At 47.2% G+C, this 6,003-nt stretch overlaps 1 pseudogene; it reads left to right on the forward strand.

Annotated features, from left to right (window-relative positions):
* Positions 1-790: 790 nt before the first annotated feature.
* Positions 791-1,403, forward strand: LOC129464873 (uncharacterized; annotated as a pseudogene).
* The last annotated feature ends 4,600 nt before the right edge of the window (positions 1,404-6,003 follow it).

Below are 6,003 nucleotides of genomic sequence, written 5' to 3' on the forward strand. Positions count from 1 at the left end.
AAGACCTCCCTCAAAATCTGTGCAAAACCCCAGCGCTTCGAATGTCACCTCTGAGGCAAAAGCTGTGATAAACGTAGGGATCTTGAGAGGTGCTTTTCCTGGGTTATGGGGGGGTGGGGGTGGGGGGTCTAAATGCAATCACGCGTGTCCTTCTAAGAGACAGAAGAGAGACACAGAGAGAAGAGACACGGAGGAGCCGGCCACGGAGAGAGACAGCAGAAGCTGGAGGCAATGGGAGGATGCTGGTCCGGAGCCTCTGGAGGGAGTGGGGGCCGTGTTCCAGAAGCGTGAGAGTTCTGTGTGTTGTTCTGAGCCCCTAAGGCTGGGGTAACTTGTTCCAGCAGTCATGGGAAACTGACACATCCCAAACAAAGCAGCACCAGAACTAGGACGGTTGTTCCAGCAGTCATGGGAAACTGACATGTCCTAAACACAGCAGCAGGAGAACATAGGACTGAGATACCATCCCCATCACACCCCAACACACGAAGACTGACGGTGGCGGGTGCCGCGCATCTCACCCGGAGCTCTGAAGGCATTTAGCTGAGTCCTGTTCTGACCTGAGGCCTGGCGCCTGCAGAGCCTTGTCCAGAACCGTCAGGGAGTCCTGGGTCCTCGCTTCCCTCTGGAGCTGTGCACTGACCTGCACCTGGACAGAGTGAGAGACATCAGCCTCCACTGCCAGGAAGACCCAGGGTCCTCAGGGACCAAGAGGCAGGACACGGCCGCTCCCAGGGTCCTCGGGACGTCTGTGCGGCCTTCGCTACCCCAGCCCCGAGGCGCCATCCTCATGTGTCCTTCGGGCTGGTCCAGGAGGAGGCCCTGCGGCGGCCACAGACTTGGGGGACAAAGCCCCAGGAACTCAGAACCTCGTGGGTTTTGGAAGAGGAGCCGTGCAGCAAGGTCCCGACGCCTGCAGGGAGCTGAACGGGGAGCCGTGCGAGGAAGGGACCCAGTACCCAAATACTGACCCTACAAAACGCACCGCGGGTTCTCCAGCCGTGGGGATCCCCACGGTGCTCTCCAGAGACCGCAGCTGCAGGAGCTGGGCGGTGGCCAGCAGACATGTCCCCGGCAGGCGCCGCGAGGGTGCGATCTCGGCCGAGAACCACAGGCGTCCACGGAGGGACTCATTCTCCGTGCCCATCTCACAGGGAGCGAAGGAGGCGGAGGGAGCCCCGGACTCACTGGGTTCTGACCCAGACCCTTCACTTCTGCAGGGTGGAGTCCTCCTCCCAGGGAAGCCCAGGCGTGCGTTTAGGAGACCCAGGGACACTCAGGGCCATCACCTGCCCCTCTCTGGGGCTCCCAGAGACTTCACACAGTGCCCAGTGTCCTCCCGCTGGGATCCTCCTGCCCGCGAGGGGCGTCCGTGTCCCCCAGCACCCCGAGGAAGAGAATGAGCTGTCTTTGGTGGGTGCTGTGCTATTTTCTGTCCTTATTTCACCTAGAATGGCCATTTCCAGAACTCAATCCCTGCAAATGAATTTTTTCAAACGCCCCTTTTCAGTATCAAGGAGCAGGAAGCAATATCCTTTAAAAACCGATCGGCCATACATTTTTGCTCATTAAATAAATATTTTTACTTTGGACCCGATTGATTTTTCAGACACACGGAACAATGGGACTGACTCACCTGTGTGCAGCTGGGAGCCTCCTTCCTCCCCGGGGACCTTTGAAGTCACAGTGAGGTGGCCACACCTGGTGCACAGGTGGAGCCCGGCCGATAGGCACCTGAATTCTCACCAACTTCACAGGGTGTTCAGAAACGGGCTCTCACTCGGCCGACACGCCCCCTTCCTGGATCCCTGGGGTGGGATGCCCAGTGTGGCATGCACTGGAGAAAGGGTGAAAACCAGCGGAGAGAGGGCGGGGAAAGGCTCCCCCACAGGCATGTCAAGGAGAGAACCTGCAGTTCCACCACACCCTCCAGCCCCCTCCCAGGCAATCTCCCCGCTCCAGCATCTCAGCCTCGGCCCCTGACCCCTGACCACCTTGCTCCTTGGTATCCAGAGCGAGGCCGGGACTCAGGGAGGGCTGCACCGTTCACTTCTGTAAGGGAGCCTCCGTTCAGTCAGTCATTCAACAAACATGAATCCAGAGCCGCATGCACTGCTGGTCCCATCCTAGGTGCTGGTCATGGAGCGGAGAAAGCTTGAAGGCCGTGGTGTCTACTGAGGGGGGCAGAAGACAAACCAGGAGCACGAGTCACAGCACACACTGGCACAGCTGCAGGGAGCTGGGCAGAGCTGGACCTGGCACATGGGGCAGGAGGCTGCGGCCCTAGCGTGGTGGTGGGTGCCACAGACCTTGTCAGAAGGTGTCTGAGCAGAGACATTGATTTGGTTTCATTATCATATACAACAGAATAGAAAACTCAGACATGAAGCTGCACACCTGCACCCATCTGATCTTTGACAAGACCAACAAAAACAAGCCGCGGGGAAAGGACGACCTGTCCAATAGATGGTGCTGGGATAAGCAGCTCAGTCACAGGCAAAAACAGGAAACTGGACTCTTACCCTTCCGCATAGACGAAAATCAACTCTAGATGGATTAAAGACTCAAATGCAAGATGTCAAACTATAAACATCCTGGAAGACAACGTCTTCTTGACATTGGTGTTGGCAGATAACTCTGGCTAAGTCCCCAAAAGCAATTGCAACAAAAACAAAAATGGACAAGTGAGACCTAATTAAACTAAAGAGCTTCTGCTCCGTAGAAGAAACTGCCAGTGGAGGAAACAGACACCCTACAAAATGGGAGAAAATGTCTGCAAACTGCGCATCTGACAAAGGCCTAATATCCAGCATCTATAGGACGCTTAAACAAATCAACAAGCAAAAAACAACCCCATTAAAAAATGGGTAAAGGACAGGAACAGATACTTCTCAAAAGAAGACATACAAGTGACCAACAAGAAAAAATTCTCATTATCAGAGAAATGCAAATCAACACCACAATGAGATGCCAGCTCAGCAGTCAGAATGGCGATTATTACAAAATCAAAAAACAACAGATGCTGGTGAAGCCAAAGAAAAAAGGTAATGCTCACGCACTGCTAGTGGGAACATAAATTAGCCCAGGCCCGTGGAGAGCACTCTGGAGATTCCTCAAAGATCTTAAAACACAGCTACCGTTCAACCTAGCAATCCCATTACCGGGTATATACCCAAAAGAAAATAAAGGATTCTACCAAAAGGACACATATGTTCGTCACAGCGTTATTCATAATAGCAAGACATGGAGCCAACCCAGGTGCCCGTCAGTGGTAGAATACATAAAGAAAATGTGGTACATATACACCGTGGAATACTACGTAGCCATAAAAAGAATGGAATCGTGTCCTTTGCAGCAACATGGATGCAGCTGGAGACCATTCTCCTAAGCAAATTAATGCAGGAACAGAAAACCAAATACCGCATGTTCTCACAAGTGGGAGCTAAACATTGAGGACACGTGGACAAAAATATGGGAACAAAAGTCACTGGGGCCTCCTGGAGGGTTGGGGATGGAGGATTAAAGAACTTCCTTCAGGTATGATGCTCGCCATCCGGGTGATGGCACCCGTCCTCCAAACCTCAGCATCATGCAATATTCTCATGTAACAAATCTGCACATGTGCCTCCTAAATCTAAAATAAAAGTTGAAATTTTAAAAGTAAAGTAAGATAAATGTCATATCAGTTATTTAATCAGTCAAACGTTTCCTTTAACACCTTAAATAGAAACAGTCGTAGGTATTGGAAGAATAAATAAAGAATTGGAATGGAAGTCCACAGACGCAAAATGGGCAAACAATTAACATATGTAAGCAGGTATTTGTTGTTTTTAGTAGGTCTCAATGTTGTTGTTTACACATTTGTCAGTTGGTTGGTTGTTTATGGTGAATATTCATTGGATTCAGATAAGTGGTTCATTTTCCAATTCCTGGAGTGAAGCCGCTACAAACAGTCATGTGTAGATTTTCCCGTGAAATAAACTTTCATTTCTCCAGCATGCGTGTCCAGGCAGGGGATTGCTGGATCCCAAGGTAAGCGTAGTCGTAAGGTTAAAATACACTGCCACCTTGTCGTCTGGAGCAGCTGCCGCACGTCACACCCCCAGCAGTGGCGCGGGAGAGCCAGGGCTCCGTGTCCTCGCCAGCGCTGGGTGTGACCACGTGTTTCCTTTTTCCTTGCACTGTTCTCACAGGTGTGCGGTGGTTCCACGCATCAGTGGTGTACATTTTTATTCCCTCGTGGCTGATGATGTCGAGCATCTCATGTTCTTATCTGCCATCCAAATGTCTTTGGTAAATGAGTTGTTCCCTCTTTTGCTCATTATTCATCTACTTGCGTTGTGTTAGTGTGTTTGTGTTTCATTCTCGTGACAGGGCTGTCAGTGGGACTGAGACTTAAAAACTTCAATTCCCACGTGTCCACTGTTATCAGATAAAAACGCCGTTGACACGTGTGTGCTCATCTTGCATCCTGTGACACTGCTGAACTCATGGACTAGTTATACGTGAGGTTTTTGTGTCCTTTTTGGTAAATTCCTCGGAATGTTCTACGTAAACAATTATGCTCTCTGTAAATAGAGATGGTTTTATTTCTTCCTTTCTTGTCTGAATGCCTTTTGTTTCCTTCTCTTGCTTTATTGCACTAGCTAGGACTTTCAGGATGATGTTGGCAAGGATGGGAGTGGGGACCGCCTATCCTCATTCCAGATTTTAGGGAGGAAGTATCCAGTTCTTCACCACTATGAGCGATGTCATCTGCGGGTTTTTAATGGATACATTCCATCTGGTTAAGGAAGTTCCTCACTGCTCCTAGTTTGCTGAGACTTTTTCCATGAATGATTCTTGAATTTCGTCATTGTTTTTTGCGTCATTTGAGATGATCATGTGTGTTTTCTTCTTTGGTCTGTCAATGCAATGGAGAGTGCTGATTGAATTTCAAATGTTTAGCCAGACTTGCATGCTTCTGTCACAATTTATGCTGGTTCTTCTATATTACTTACTTTTGCATCTATGTTCATGAGAGATATTCGTACATAGTTTTGTTTCTCGTACTGTCATTTATCTGGTGTTGGCACTAAAGTAATGCTGTTCTCATAACATGAGTAGGAAAGCATTTCTCTTCTATTTTCTGGAGGAGATTGTGCAGAATTGGTAACATTTCTTCATTACCTGTTCATAAAATCTGCTAATGAAACCATCTGTGTCTGGAATTTTCGTTTTTAGAAAGTTTTTCTGCTATGAATTCAATTACTTTAATACAAAAGGGTTGTTCAGGCCATCTATTTCTTGTTGAGTGAGTTTTGGTAGTTTGTGGCTTTTAAAGAATTGGCTTATTTCTTCAAAGTTGCCAGATGTATGTGCAGGGAGTAGCTCATAATGTTCGCGCGTTGCCCTCTTAATGTCTGTGGGTCAATAGTGATATATCCTCTTTCGTTACTGATACTGGTAATTTCTCTCTCTTTCTCCCTCGCTAATCAGTCTGGTTAAAGCTTTATCAATTTTACTGATCTTTTCAAAGAACCAGCCACTAGTTTATTGATTTTTCTTTGTTGTCTTTCTGTTTTCTATTTCATTGGTTTCTCTAATCTTTACTCTTTCCTTCCTTCTGCCTGCTTTCGGTTTAATTTGCTCCTATTTTTATAATTTCTTAAGGTGGAAGCTTAGATTGTTGATTTATAATTTTCTTCTGTTTTTAATATTAGCATTTCTTTATTCTTTTCTAACTAAATGCTTCTAGGGCTATAAGCATTTAGTTCTATAAATTTCTCTCTAAGCACTGTTTCATTTTGCTGTGTTATATTTTTCATTTTCATTCAGTTCAAGTGATTTCTAGTTTTTCTGAGCCATTCTCCTCAACATTTGCATTGTCTAAGGAGTGTGTTGTTTAATTTCCACCTATTTGGAGGTTTTCTAGGCATTTTTATGTTATTGATTTCTACTTTAACGCCATTGTAGGTTTTTTGTTATTTTAAATTTGTTCACATGCATTTTATGACCAAAAAG

This window comes from Symphalangus syndactylus, chromosome 16, assembly GCF_028878055.3.
Source record: "Symphalangus syndactylus isolate Jambi chromosome 16, NHGRI_mSymSyn1-v2.1_pri, whole genome shotgun sequence".
Lineage (NCBI taxonomy): Eukaryota > Metazoa > Chordata > Mammalia > Primates > Hylobatidae > Symphalangus > Symphalangus syndactylus.